Source organism: Rissa tridactyla, chromosome 10 (assembly GCF_028500815.1).
Source record: "Rissa tridactyla isolate bRisTri1 chromosome 10, bRisTri1.patW.cur.20221130, whole genome shotgun sequence".
NCBI lineage: Eukaryota > Metazoa > Chordata > Aves > Charadriiformes > Laridae > Rissa > Rissa tridactyla.
Genome location: NC_071475.1, coordinates 11255060 through 11269769, shown reverse-complemented (window position 1 = coordinate 11269769; position 14710 = coordinate 11255060). Strand labels below are relative to the sequence as shown.

Below are 14710 nucleotides of genomic sequence, written 5' to 3'. Positions count from 1 at the left end.
TGACCTTCCTCACCAACAAATTCCCTTCTTCTTTTCTAACCTCCACCCGATTTGCCCACAGCCCTGTGATAATTCGTGTCCGGTGCTGGAAGCACCATAGCTGTCCATAGAGCTGTGAATAACTCCCGAATTGCGGTGCTTGGTCCCCTGGGACGGAGGAATTTGTGGGTACCGCCCCGGTCCCAGCCCGCACGCATCCCAGCCCAAAGCCTGGCCACAAAGCCCTGCACGCAGCTCCGTGCTGGAGAAGCCCAGGGCGTAAGCAAAGAGCTTATGCAAATCCTCTCCTATCCATCACGAAAGGGAGTCCTTCATACTTCAGAAACGATGGGAGAAACAATCTATCGATATTCTGTAATGAGCATAAATGCCCTTTATAAATTGTTTCCCTTTTATTGACTCTAAAGCAAATGTAGCCGTGAATGCTGTACATTAATACATTTTATACCTTCTAATGGTTTGATGGCCTCATATATCCAGTAACGCTGAGAATAATCATTAGATTGTAAGGAGTGCAAAATATGTTTTATCACTTGAAAATGGAATTCCTTCTTGAAAGGTAAAACCAGTGGTAGATCATTGATTTGAAAGGTCAGGGTTAAAAAGCTTATTAACGACTGGGTTAAGCTCTAGTAAAACTCTTTGTTTTACTCAGCTGTATGAAGCATTTAGCTAAGTGAGACTCTTCATTAGGACATTAGTGCTTTTATACTCGCTGCTTAAGGTAAAATCAGTAATTTCCAGCTTATGTTCAGGAAAAAGGCATTGCAAGTAGCACATACTCCTCCAAAGAACACTGAGCGACACGTGGCCATGGGGATGGCGGAAAATGACTGCTGCAGAGTCCGGGGATGGGGGGCAGCAATCCCTGCCCACCCTGTCCTGTGCTGGGGACCCCTGAGCAAGCGTTGGCCAAGCAGATCTATCACGCAGCGCAGCAGACGGCTGGGTAGAAATACTAGCTTGGGTCCCAGAAGCCATATAGTTATGTCAGGATGCCACAGCGCTGAGTTAATTAGCCCTGACGCCCTACAGGGCTTTAGATTAGCTGAAGCACTGGGTTCACAGGGCTGCACCGCTGCCTGCCTCCGAGACGGGGAGTTTCTGCTGGGGGAAATACGTGTGTGTCCCTCTTGCCAGATCCCTCACGGACACATGAGTCGCGGCACGTGCAGAAAGGCGCTGTATTTTGGGTATGCCAACACAATACCCTCGTTACAGCCTTATATCCATCCCAGCTGTGACAGGAGCAGATGAACATCCCAGAAGCGGGGCAGAGCGGGACCTTGGCATGGGACGCTGCTCTTTGAGAGTGATAAGATTTGTTAGAGGTCACATAGGAAATTTGGGGCAGGAGAAAGACTTGTACCTGCTGGAAGAGCAACTGCTGGCCGTCCTTTTCAGCCAACCCCCAGGCCTGCTGTGCTGGTGGACCTAGAAAAAAAAAGAGTAAGTTTATGAATTGTTTTGTTAAAATGAAAAATACCTCAAGGCATCATGGTATTGCAAGGCGAACATGAACATAAATGTTCAAGGTGTACGAAAATAAGAAAGGTGGTTACCCAGCAGCACACCGTGCCGGCTCTGCCCACTTGCCAAAAAAAAAAAAGTGGAAATAATTTGAAATAGTTGTGGTTTGTGAGGGGGTTTTCTTCCTTTCTCAGCCATAGTCTCTTTAGAGGCCTGCAGAGATTGGGGGTGGATGTGATGCAGGAGCACAGAAAGGAGGGATCAGCCGCCTAAATTTAGCACTGCCGTAAACAAGAGCAGATATTTTAATCCTGTGCCATAACGCAGCTGCTGGTAAAGACAAAAAGTCAATGTCAGACGTGTTGTAAAATAATTTCACACAGCTTAGTTTTACTTTTATTATTTTACTAACGCAAGGAATGATTATTTGGTTAATGAAATGCATTGCAGGAGATGACACTAGGGCGAAACACTGGCTCACAGGCACTGCCACGTGCTGACCATCAACTTGGGGCACCTTCCTCTGTGTGACAGCGAAATCTTCTCCTCTTCCTCAGTCCCTCTTTGCTTGGTTGCGTGCTAGCTTTTTTAAACTTTATTTATTTTTAGCACTTTGAAAAATTCATGCTGCTTTCAAAAAGATCCTTAATGTTTGTCCTCAGCATCTGCTACCTGTTTCTAACAAAAAAGAGAGACCTAAAACTCTGTCACGCTGTATTAAGGCTTTTTAATGTTTTTAGTGGAACAAAATAACAATACAGAATATAATACCCATAGCATGTGCTTGGTGCAGCATAATTGCTCTGGGATACTCAATCCTTTTCATATAAAGCAGCCGTACCAACCCAACCATCGGAACAACTTTAATATTTTCCAGTGAAATTAAATTGCAGATTAAAACAGATGGTTCGAACATTTCATTACAAGCCATGGCGCTTATTTGCTGACCATTGGCTGGTATATGTAAACATATAAAAAGCAAAAGAGCCCTTGGATACAAACCATACTCTGGCTTAGCTTTTCATTCATGGTTACAGCATGGTTATGAATGTTATGGATCCAGACAGGGTCTTTAAAGGTGCTGAATTCAATTTACTTTCACCGATGAAAGGAAGAGGTCATGGAAAGTGCAGAATGGGTGGGAAGAATACAGGGGGTTTGTTAACTGTCCTGCCAATGCATTTCAGTTTGCAGCCCGGCGGGTCCGGAGCCTTCTGCATCCTTACGGCACAGAAACCCACCGCCAGCCCCCTGCCGTCCCAGGATGCTGGTGGCTCCCACCCGTGCGGCTGCACTCAGAGTTTGGCCTGTCGTCCTTGGCTTGTGGCTGTGGGAGAAGGTGCCATTGATTTCTGTGCTCCAGGCCAACCCTTGCCTGTGCTTTCATTGCTGACTTTGGATACCTCTGCTTCAACTGCCTATTAGAAAACCCTTTAAAAGAATTTAAGCTGTAGATTGCTGGTGCTTCCTTATGCCTTTCTTTGCTTATCTGGTCAAAGGGACCAGTACCTATTGCACATGGAGGCAGAAAGGTTTAATTAGCCTACAAGAAAGCTTGTAGTGATAGGACGTAGGGCATGTAGTGATAGGATGAGGGGTAATGGCTTCAAACTGGAAGAAGGGAGATTTAGATTAGATCTCAGGAAGAAATTTTTCACTCTGAGGGTGGTGAGCCCCTGGCCCAGGTTGCCCAGGGAAGCTGTGGCTGCCCCATCCCTGGAAGGGTTCAAGGTCAGGTTGGACGGGGCTTGGAGCAACCTGGTCTGGTGGGAGGTGTCCCTGTCCCGGGCAGGGGGTTGGAACTGGATGGTCTTTAAGGTCCCTTCCAACACAAACCATTCTGTGATTCTATGATTAAATGTTAGCAAACTACTTTGAGGCCACTGGATGAAAATTTGCTTCTTAACTGCAAAGCGTGAACATCTAGAGTAAGGAAGAAGACTGTTGTCGAGTAGTAGCTCTAAGGGGTGAGGGGGTGTGTGCCAGTGTGTGTTTTGGTAACCTGAACAGGCAGAGAAAAGCCCAAGGCTGCTGCTCTGCTCAGCCCTGTACAGCCAGGGCAGGGTGGGCAGCTCACGCGACAGAGCGGGCAGAGACACGCTGTCCTCACTGAACGAGTTAACTCTGCGCTAAGAGGTATTAAATAAACCCCACACAATTACAGCAAGTATTTCCCCACGTTTCCAATGCTGTGCTCAGAGATGTTGCCCCAGGTATTTCATTTTTCAGATATTGTCAAACAAACAGAATTCTACTCTAAAAATAATTACGAACGGATCTATAAACGTATTTAGCTTTGGCAGACCTGAAATGAATAGATGTTTCTTAAATGTAATTGTGTAACTTGTGTAAATGCCGTGCCTTCAGATATTTTCCATGCTGGTCAGTGCTGGGTTAGAGAAAGCGTAGGGACTTTAGGGAGTCAAAACTTCGTTCTGCACATCTCCGTAGGCAGCGTGGTGAGCCAAGGGTATTCTGTTTTACCTCTGCTTCATGACGCAGTAACACCATGAGGCAATATTAGCACCCAGGGAGAACACAGTACGTGCATTACAACCTTGCGTATGGATTAGGAAAGAAAACGCTTCCCCTTTGCTGTTGGGGTGTCTGGAAATCCCAGTGAGCATCTCTGTCCCAAAGAGTTGAGTGTGAAAGAGCCTGGGCTCATGGCGCCCAAAGAACTGGAAAATAAATTTCAGTTTTCCTAGTTTTAGGGGAAAAAATTAAAGCTATGGTGCTACCAGGGCAATATCTTAATTCCTTGACTGGTACATTACTGGGCTTGCTGGGACCCCTGGTTACAGTGCCGCGAGCTGCTTCACCATCGCTGGTATAGTCCATATTACCCCAGGCCTTAGAAATAATGGACACCAATCCTACAGGACAGCGCAGGGCCTCATTTCTCGCACGGGGGCTCAAATCTTGAAGCAACAATGTGCAGAGACACGTTGACAGGTGTCCACACCTGCTTCAGAATTTAAACCTTAAACCCTAGGCCCACAAGGGCTTTAAGAAAATGAGCGTCTAAAGATGCTTCCCCAAAGTACGGGGGAAGGCGATAGCCGGAGACGATCACCTTTTTGTGACACTGTTCTTTTAGGATCATAGCTACACCTTCAGACACACATTCCTTGATCATTGTGTGTTAAAGCTATCATGCAGAAGAGTTTGCTCATATAATAGCATATTGTTGACAACAAACTAGAAGAGACATTTAAAAAAAAAATCTTACAATGCATGCTTAAAAGTGTAAGAAAAAAAAAAAAGGAATTGTATTTTTAAAAATCAGTTATTTATCAATAGTCCTGGCTATAACTGGGGATTCACAGCATGGATGCTGAAAGAATGGAGACAGCATTGTAATGAAAAAAGCGTATCCATCATCAACAATACAATACTTACTGTGACCTAAGGTCAGGTTTGTACAGTTACACCAGATGTTAGATTTCAGCCGTTCTTTGAAATGAAGAAACACAATGGTTACTATTCCTGTAGTGTTGTGGATTTCATTAAACAACAGGTTTATCTTTCAGCTTCAAAACGTAGAGCAAGATTAGGATATTCTAACATTTAGGTTTCAGAAAGACCCAGTAAGCATAATGTAAAGTAGGACTGGGGCGCTACGGAAAAAAAACCAACCTATTTTGAATGCAACAGCCAGCTTTTTCCGGCGGCAAAATTCAGAGACAGTGACGCAAAGGGCGAAAGCAGCACATACAGTAAACAGCTCTGACGGCGTAGCTGTGTCTAAAGCAGCCCAGGAAAGGGTGTGCGTGTCCCCCGGGACGCGTGGCCCCACGGCACGGGGGAGAGCGGGCGCGTCCTTGAGCAGGGCTCGCTTCTCTCCTCTCCTTTTCCGTCTCAAGCCATCACCGCAGCATGCGGCCATCGTTAGAGAAGCCAAGCCTAAAAGGTGGCTGGAATTGCTTAGGATTTCCTTTGGTCGTGCCCCTGAACTAGACTGCTACAGCCCCGGCTGCTCCCCTCCCTCGCCTCTGAGCTCAGCCCGTCTCTCCAAATAGGAGACATTACCCTGCAACACTGGCCTCTCTTTTGCCTTATTTGCTTTATTTCAGGTCCCTTAGCAGTCACTGTGGGTTTATATAGAATTCTATGTACAATTTCTTATATACACATATATACACATTTATATATATAAGTATAGTATGTAATTATTTACATTATATTGTATATAAAAATGTAACACTACATATCTACACACACATATCCATAACCTTAAGAAATGACTGCCACTCTAAAATTATTTTCTTATTCATTATTACGTATCGGGATACTTACATTCTCAGGCTGAACAGAGGAGATAAAAGACAGGCTTGTCGTAGTTACAAAGAAGCCTTTCGATTGTCTTGTCCTCTGTTTTCTTCACCCCGGGACTTGGTGTTGTTTGTAAACAAGTCCCTGTTTTGGGCAAAGCAGGTGAGACAGAGGAGCAGGGTCCAGGTCCTGAATTATTTCATTAAAAATTAAAGCTTTATAAAAGTGTACACATTTCATTAACTTCACATTGCAGGCTTTGCAAATATTCTAAGGGATGCTAATCTCCTGGCTTTAATTAGATTGAAGGTCTCTTGCAAAGGCTATCATTTTAATATAAAATGAGCGATCTTTTAAGCTTTGTGAATTAGAAAACAAGAACTCCCATTTTAGATCAACAGTTACACACTGAAACAAAAGAGTTTTGGATTGTTTTGTGAAAAGTTAAGGTTTTTGCACTACCCAACGTACAATTGAAGAGCCAGACGGTACATGCATTCTTCACATCCATCCAGGCATATGCTGGACATACGTGTGCGACACATCCCAGTTCCACCCCAATACTTCCATTAGGTCAGGGTCTTACTGGCGCGTTGGCCCTGTCTATCTTGCTCTAATGACTTTCTGCGCGACATCAAGTAAGTCGACTTTCAGGAAGAATTGCCCAGGGTGACCCAAGAGGGACAGTTTTGGAGGGGAGAGGAGCAGGGCAGAACCTGGGGGTGATGCCTGCGGGATGTCCCTCAGCCTGGGTGACACAGGGGTGGCCTGGCCGTGTGTGTGGGACACCATCTCAGTCCAGCACCGAACGTGTCTTCCTTGCCAGGGACTGCATTGAACTCTCTTAAATCTGCAGTTGTCATCTGCCCCTGTTCTCCTGCTATTATCCCCTGCTAGGAGACGAATTTTTATATTTCTGACCAAGATCCAATCTTCTTTCCCTTATCAAACATAATGGAAAATGCTGTAGTTACAGAATAACAAACTCACCTCCTGGATAAATGTCAATCTATTTTTAAGTGTGGGATCAGCTTGGGAGCTGCCCGTGACAGCGTATCACTTCACGCCAACGTGGTGCCCCTTCATTTCTTACTTTGCTCGCCTCCAGCCCCCCGTGTTTGGTACCACATCTCCTTGAACATCGCCCCTTTTCCCTCTTCCAACTCCATACGCAAAGGGCCTGATCCTGCCGGCTCTCATGTTAGCTCTTGCACAAAGTGAGTGGTTACAGTGCGAATCAGGCGTAGAGCTGGAGCAGCACCTCCAATTTAGGTACCTGGATACTCCTGGGTTTCTGTGCTGAGCGTTTCTCTTTCAGACCCAAGCCCTGCTCAGTTAACTTTCAGCTACATCCCTCTAAGCCTAGAAATTGCGCGTACAGCCGTGCAACCCAGCTCTGTGCAGATTGCTGTTCGACTTTTGGACCCACAAGCTACTTTCAAACTATCGTACTCTGTCTTTTGAGGATCGCATTTTGGAGGTGGACATATTATTCTTTATAATCAGACACAGAGTAGGCTGCTTTATGGAATTTGAGTGCAGCAGGAGACTAGCAGAAGCCCCCTTTATTTGTACTTGTGGGGAACAGACCTCCAAAACCATTGCTGCCATTAGATCCAATTTGAACAGCAGTTAATTAAATAATGATATTTTTTTCTTCCTTTCAGTTGGTAATTCATACCAATTTGGTGTACAGACTCTTCAAAACTAAGAGGGCTAAGCTCCAAGTTTAAATTTAATTAATCAATAATTGTCATTTTTAAACAATCCTGATTTATTCAAAATTGACCTCCAGAAAAAGAACTGACTCCATTAACATCTCTGCTTAGCACTCCGCTGCGGCAGCTCTTTCTGCTGATGGTCTTGCTGGGCAAGTTTCCTTTAAGAGAACAAAATCCTCAACTTCATTTCTACAGTTCCCTAATTTTGATTCAGAGCCACATCTTTGTTTAAAGGTTTATGTAGATAAACCTCAATTTTGTCAATCTCAATTTTGTATAAGAAGTAGGATCAACTTCTAATTTCCAATGTTAAATCCTACGCTGTGCTTTCCACCGCAATATTCTCAAGATGACTATTCCAGGTTAGATCCCATGCTGGGTTCAACACTTAGAATAAACTAAAGTAACAGTAACTTCATTTATTCATTAAGAACACGGACTTGCTCTGAAACTGTCTGATGTGCAGTGAGCTTTCAAAGTTCAGGTTAAGGTAGACAACAGCGGCATGGACAATAACAACGACATTTGGGACTGCCTGAAATACAAATCTGCAGCCTTCCTATTGCTTAAGGACACACACTAATACAAGGAATCTTTTGTGATAGCCTGTATATGGATGAGGTATGAACGATCTTCCCACAGAGTGCCCAGCTGCTATGGTAATGGAGTGTTGTTTTAAGCACCCAGCGAGAGGTGAAAACTCATTGGCCATCATATTTTCTTCAGCACACCATCCATCTTAAGTATATCCTTGATACCGCGGCTATATATGCTACCAAAACAGCAGCAGAGTATTAGCACAGCGGTACCAGGCTTGTGGCTGCTGTGCTGCCAGGATGCTGCCACTCGTCCTCCTGCGCGCACTGACCCAGGAGGGTGCGAGGGGATGGAGAGAGCCCTGAGCTCCAGCTCTGGCTGGAGGAAACCCCCAACAGACAATCAGTAGCACACAAGCATTACATTCCCCTTCTCAGCAAAGTACTGCTAAAAGACAAATATTAAAGCATGCCAGACATTCGAATACTATTAAGATTGTGAGAAATGACCACACTGGAGTAAAACTGAAGTCCACGTAGTGCAATAACCCGTGGGGTTTGGTGCCTAGGAGAGGACGAGGTGGAGAGAGAACACTGCTCAGGCTACGCACCCGCTCCCAGCCAGCTGGGGTTAGCTCTGCTCCTCCTGCACCTCGCGCTTCTCGTGTAAGATTGACCTAACAAACACTTTTCCTGTACGTGCTGTGACAGGTGCTGCATTTGAACAAATTTTAATAGACAGCATATTAACTTTGACGGCTTCAGATAGCCGAGGTACGTGTGCGCGTTTGCATCTCCTGTATAAACATTCCTGACTCTCATCTGCTTTGATCAGTATCACTCACTTCTCTGATCCTTGCTCTTTCCCAGCGTCGTGACAAATTTTTTGTTCCATGTCAACATCAGTATCTCATTGGCTGTTGCGGTGGGTGAGATGGGCGAGTTCGTCTCGGTATCACTTCATGGCACTTCTTCGAAAATTGATCTGAAGGTATTGTGAAAGTTTTCAAAATGTGCGTTGCAAATCCTCTGTTGAATTCCAAATTTCTGAGTGTCTCATTGCCATGGATTTTTAGGATCTGGAAGACACGGGTACATTTCTGCTACCACCGAGCTGAATGGAAGGGGACAGAGCTACTTGGACTCTTTCCTCCTCACGCTCACACTTCAAAATGTCTCTTGTTTAACCATTGGGCTAGAAAGGAGGAAGGTTTGTGACATTACTCAGATCAAGGTAATACAGCAGAAAAATTTTATTATTCTAAACAAGGAAAATTCCCAGGGAACAAGGCTGGCATTACATTTTTTTACAGGATCTCAGAATTTGACCCATATTCAATGGGACTGTTGGGTCTGTTACATTCATGCTACCTTTTTTCCCATTTTCTTCTTTATATGCATTAGAATATATATGCATTAGAAGGTATTCGGGACCAGATCCATAGCTCAGCTCCATCAGCATCGATAATGCCATACTTATTTCTACTGGAAGAAGGTCTGCCTTTAAATTTCGGAGGATATAAGAAACTACACTAAAAGAGCCCTCGACTGCACAGTCCACTGATTCCCCTCTCCAAATTCCCTTTGCCCCAGGCTATTACATCAATCTACTTTTTTTTTTCTTTTCCTAGTGATTGGTATACATCTTAGATACTTGGAACAAAGAGTATTGGTTTGATCTGTGTTTAGAGCTGCATGTTCTGGAAGTTGTGCATAATACTTAGCATTCTACTTTTTTTTTTTTTTTTTGAAATAAAGACTATTCTAATCTGTTATGCCACAGAGAGGTTTTTCTTTCTTCTTTAGAGACAACTGCAACATGCAAATATTCTAGTGTTTAGAGAAGTGTGTGTCTATACACATGCAACCTAATCATTAAGCTCATTTTCAAACCATATGCTCCAACTCATAAATAAAGTCTATTAACACTGAACTATTGATCAAATGTAAGGATCAGGGATTCCAGCATCATCTCTTTCTCCGTAGGCTGCTACCTCCACCAGCCCTTATAAGTTAACATTTGAATTGGAATTAGCCCTTGTAATTACATTTATATTAATAGAATTAGAAGGCAAATGCTCTTCTGAGTTTTATCTTCAAGTGATAAACTGAATTGTCACTTCAATCTATTGCGCTTGCACAGAGATTTACTATATGTGAATCTCAAAGTAATTTTGAGATTGAAACTTGGGCAATTCTAGGGACAGACCAAGATCAAGAGACAGGTTTGTCTGCTCTCAGGTACCCCACAAAGCTTCTCCTTACTGGTTGCTTTTACTACCCCTTTCGGTAACCCTGTCCTTGCATCGACTACTTATTGTGTACAGAAATGTTTATATCCCTCGAGCTCGAGCCTCCTTTAGTTTCTGTTCATTTCCCTTTCTTAGAGCCTGCCCATTTGTTCTCGTATTTGACGCTAGTTTTCTAACACCTCTCCTAGCTATTCCCCTTAGAATAGTATATAAAATAATGATGTCCACCCTGAGCTTTCCTGTCTTCAAAAAGCACTGACCTAGTTTTGCTGCTTTTACAGTAGAAGTTCTCCAGTCCCATGTCAACGAGGTTGCCCTGACATATCTTAGCTCTGATAGTTATCTCTCTCTTTTAATAATGGCATCCTGAATGGGGATTATTTCCTCTAAACGCATCTTCGTCTGTTCCCTGTAGAATATTTCCTTTTGAGCTACTTCCAATTGATCTGGTTTTGGTGGTAGGGCTACGCAAAGATAGCTCTGATCTTTCTATCCAGGGCCTGACCACAGGTGATGACGCCTGTGGGCTTTGGCCAGAATTGGAGCCTTTGATAACATATTCCCCAAACCTGTATAAAACACAGTGAAAAAAGCCATAGTTTAAATTGCTCTTTCTTTTTATTAATGGAGCAGATCCTCAGCCAGAGTAGTGGGTCACTTAAGTCCTTGGATGTGCGCAGAGATGACAATATTGCCTACCAGCTACTGAATCGTTATTTTTGTACGGCACTGCTCACTTATTTTCCTTCACTTTGCAGTACATTCTTTCTTTTCGTTATGTCCGAACTTCCCCCTTTTCCTAAGGACCTGTTCCACCATCATGAAAACGAGAGGGAAATTTCACCTAGGCTCATGTGGGAATGTCACGAAGGCCTGGATTTTTCTTCGGGTAAGTTTTTAGTATACTTTAGTTTCTCTATTTGTTTTTTTAAAATTCACTGTGCGTTCCCTCTAATTTCTCTACCCTATTTATTTATTTATTTATTTATGCCTTCTTTAATATTCTTTATCCTTTCTCATTGACCACTGGCTAAGTGCTCCCCGGCTGTAATAACTTCCCATCGTCACTTACCGTGTTGGTGGTGCAGGAGCTGGAGCCGCACTCTTGTACCTGCAGCCTGACAGCCTCTGGTTACGGCGCGTGTGCCTGCTTTTAAATTAACGTTCGGCATCGTCCCATCATACGCCGCTGACACATGGCAAACCCCAGTGACCTGGGTTTCTTCAGGGTATGTGCGATTAGAGCTGGAACGGGCTAGATGTGAAACTGCTCTGGTTTATGTATTTGAGCCACCCAGACCGGGTAAGCAATTTTTCTTTCTGATAGTTATTGAAGAATGTCGGTGTCCTCCATTACCTGCCTTAGTTCAGCCTCAGAATCTCCTTGCACTGGCTGCGTAAGGAACATTTCTACTGTGCTGTTCAGGAGAAATCAAGCTGACTTCTATACAGTTTGGCTAATTTTGTGTGGCAAAAAGCAACAGGAACATTTGCTAATTCGCTTTGTCCTGGGAGCTCCTTGCAGCAGGGGCCATCCTGCCTGGCCGGGGAGAGGGCATTTTTTCACAGGGTGATAGCTTCCATCACTTGTGGTTGGATTTTTTCTTTTTTTTTTTTCTTTTTTCACGCGTGCAGTCGTGATTTACACTGATGTTACAATGGTTTTTTCCCTAAAAATAGAATGTATTTTTCTACCCAAAATGTTTAGCTTGGTTGGGTAGCTCTTCCGAGTGCTTTCTGTGGAACGGAGGCAGACCAAAATGGCAAAAAGATGTAAATAATGGATTCTGTCCCACTGAAACCTCTGGGCTTGTTCCCCAAGCTGGTCTTTCATGTAGATATATTATCTCACTGAGAATTTCTTGTCAAACTATGTTAAGTAAATAAAAGAGAGGTGAAATATCAGCAACAAAGCTAACAAATGGAGCTGAATGCTCCACTTGAAAGAACAGATCTAGCTGTTTACCATGCTAATCTGAAATGAAATGAAAATGTATGTTTTTCATCTTTTCAGACAACGATCTTCAAATACAGGTAGCTGAGGTCTTTCACAACACCGATTTTTTAAATTTTTTTTTTTAAAGAAAACCCCTATTGTGGAGGTATTTTGTGTGGCTGGATGAGTGTAGAAGATAAAATATGTATTACTGTTGATGGTCTTACCAGTCTGACTGTTCTAATTTGCCTGGCTCATAACTTGTTGGTGCTAAAGAAGGGTAGGCAAACACTTCTGCATGCTCAGAGGTTTACATCAAGCCCTGGATCCCTTCCCCTGGCTGCTCCTAGTCTGTCCCAGTACACACAGATGGCTGTGCTGGGGGGCTGTTCGGTAGCACCTGAAAAATCTCTGCAGCATCCAAGCCGGACATTAAAGTTATCGGTAGCACCTAATGTTTGTTGAGTTCAAGTTAGCATTTTTCTCATACTCGGGGGGCCAGAGACTAACTAGGTGTTATTCTTTGGTTCACAGAGACGAAGCTCGATTTGCAGCCCGGTTCCAGCAGCTTTCCGGAGGGAACATCCTCCCCAGACGGGCTGCACGCTGCTAATTACAAGGGAAATCCTGGCAGTGTCGAAGACAGTGCCAAAAACCCCCTGATTGCAGCAATGCCGGGATCTCACCAGATGTCTGGATTGTTTATCCGTCTGGGGGTTCCTTGCCCGGGTTGTTCGCTGGCCGGCCTTGACCTTCCTCGGGGAGTCACGGCTCCTCTTCCACCCCTGCAGAAGAAGGGCTGTTTCTGACGCAGCTCCGTCCCTGTCCCTACCTCTGTCTGCTTCTCTCTGACGTCTCTTCGGTGTTTTCAGTTTGTTACAGCCAGAGAGGAAGAGAAGCATCTTATCCGGCCACAGCTGTTGGTGCTTTTCCGCTCCCTGTTACCCAGACCCGGCATTGGGCTCTCCAGCGATCACCGAAATCTTGGCTTCACCTCTCAGGGGAGCACTGGTCCATGTAGCGCCTGTACATACCTACAGGGAAAGATGGTGTTGAGTCTCAAGGAGTTTACTACTTAAGGAGAGACAGAAATATGAAAGTAATCTAATTTTTCATGCAAAACTCTGTTAGGAACTACTAGACTTTCCAAAATGTATTCCAAAGAAATGCAGAGATAGATTCCCGACCGGCATTAATCAGTGCTGATTAAGTCATGGAGCTACCCAATTTCTGCCTGGTGAGTACTTTTCCTGTCATTGATTTATTGCCTTCCTTAGAAAAATAAGACCTGGGAAACAAAAAGTTCAAGTAAATTTGCTCAGTTACCCAGCCAACTGTTGACTATGGTACCGGGGATAATAAATGTTCAGGGGAAATTCCTCGTGCGTGTCCGTGTATTGAGGTCAGGAGCAGAGGTGTCCCGCGTGCACTCCAAATCCTCCCAAAGCTGTGGGATGCAGCTCAGCTGCAAAAAGCAAAAGGAAGGTGTGAGGGTGACGAGGGTCCCTGCAGCACATGAGAACAACGAGACCGGAGCTGGCGGTGCCTGCAGAGAGCCCCCAGCATCGCTCCCCTCGCCGGGGAAGAGGAAAATTGACTTTTCCTTCTCGTCCTGCCATGAGGATGGCCGCGCTCATGGTTGAGATGCAACACTTGCCACCAATACTCCTGTTGATAACTGGTCCCAGGGTGCCGTTTCTTTCCTCCCATTCATAAGAGAACTTGGTGGATACGACTTCAGGTTTGCAGGATTGTGCTGTGTGGGGGTTATTGTTTTCCTGCAGACACATGGCATTATGTTTAAGTCACTGGATACATTAACACCACCATCTGGTTTTGTTTTTCAAATGACAGCATATTATTTGTTAAATACTTTCTACCCCATCTTCTTTAAGATATTTTAAGGATAGAGTCTGCAGAGCTGTACAGAGGACAACTCCTATCGGGTTTATTTGTTTGATTTACCAGTTTACCAAAGTTGCTTTCCAGCTCTCTTTAGAGTATTTGTTGCGTATTTTCATTAACCTGATATGATGAAATACACTCATAAATCTATGAACTATGCATCATGAAGAATACAGCTGCAGAAGGCCTTTTCTGCGGATAACATGTGAGACTATCCAAAAGGAAAATGAACATTTTGATTTCTGGGTACCCACTTTGTGCCATTACCAACGGGTCGGGCGTCTGGAAAGAGCTTGTCACTTGGAGGAGATGTCAGATCCTTTAAAGTACACATCACCCACAAATTTATGAGCACTTCTTAGTACTTTAGAAACTATAGCTAAGTTATAGCTAACAAGTCCATCCATTTGCTTAATAATTTGCTAAGCATAAAGAGGACCTTTGCTTTAGTCTTACGGAACAAAGTGAGAAAACTCTTCAAGGTACAGTTAAACTGCAATGAAAGGATTTCTTCACCTATGGTCTTTAACTCATTCTCCCTTTTGCCTGTTGAAGGCACCCTATGACTCTCCCAGCTCAGAATGACAGTCACTTGGTGTGCCCTAAACGTGCTCC

General features: G+C 44.1%; 2 long non-coding RNA genes across 2 annotated transcripts; both read right to left on the bottom strand.

Annotated features, from left to right (window-relative positions):
• Positions 1-1324: 1324 nt before the first annotated feature.
• On the bottom strand, positions 1325-6085 carry LOC128915619 (uncharacterized). The gene is made up of 3 exons (XR_008468696.1): positions 5770-6085; positions 4873-4926; positions 1325-1434 (listed from the first exon to the last, which is right to left on the bottom strand). It is a non-coding gene; the product is annotated as an uncharacterized LOC128915619 (long non-coding RNA).
• A 2779-nt stretch (positions 6086-8864) lies between these two features.
• LOC128915617 (uncharacterized) lies at positions 8865-14095 on the bottom strand. The gene is made up of 3 exons (XR_008468695.1): positions 13517-14095; positions 11327-13224; positions 8865-9081 (listed from the first exon to the last, which is right to left on the bottom strand). It is a non-coding gene; the product is annotated as an uncharacterized LOC128915617 (long non-coding RNA).
• Between the last annotated feature and the right edge of the window lie 615 nt (positions 14096-14710).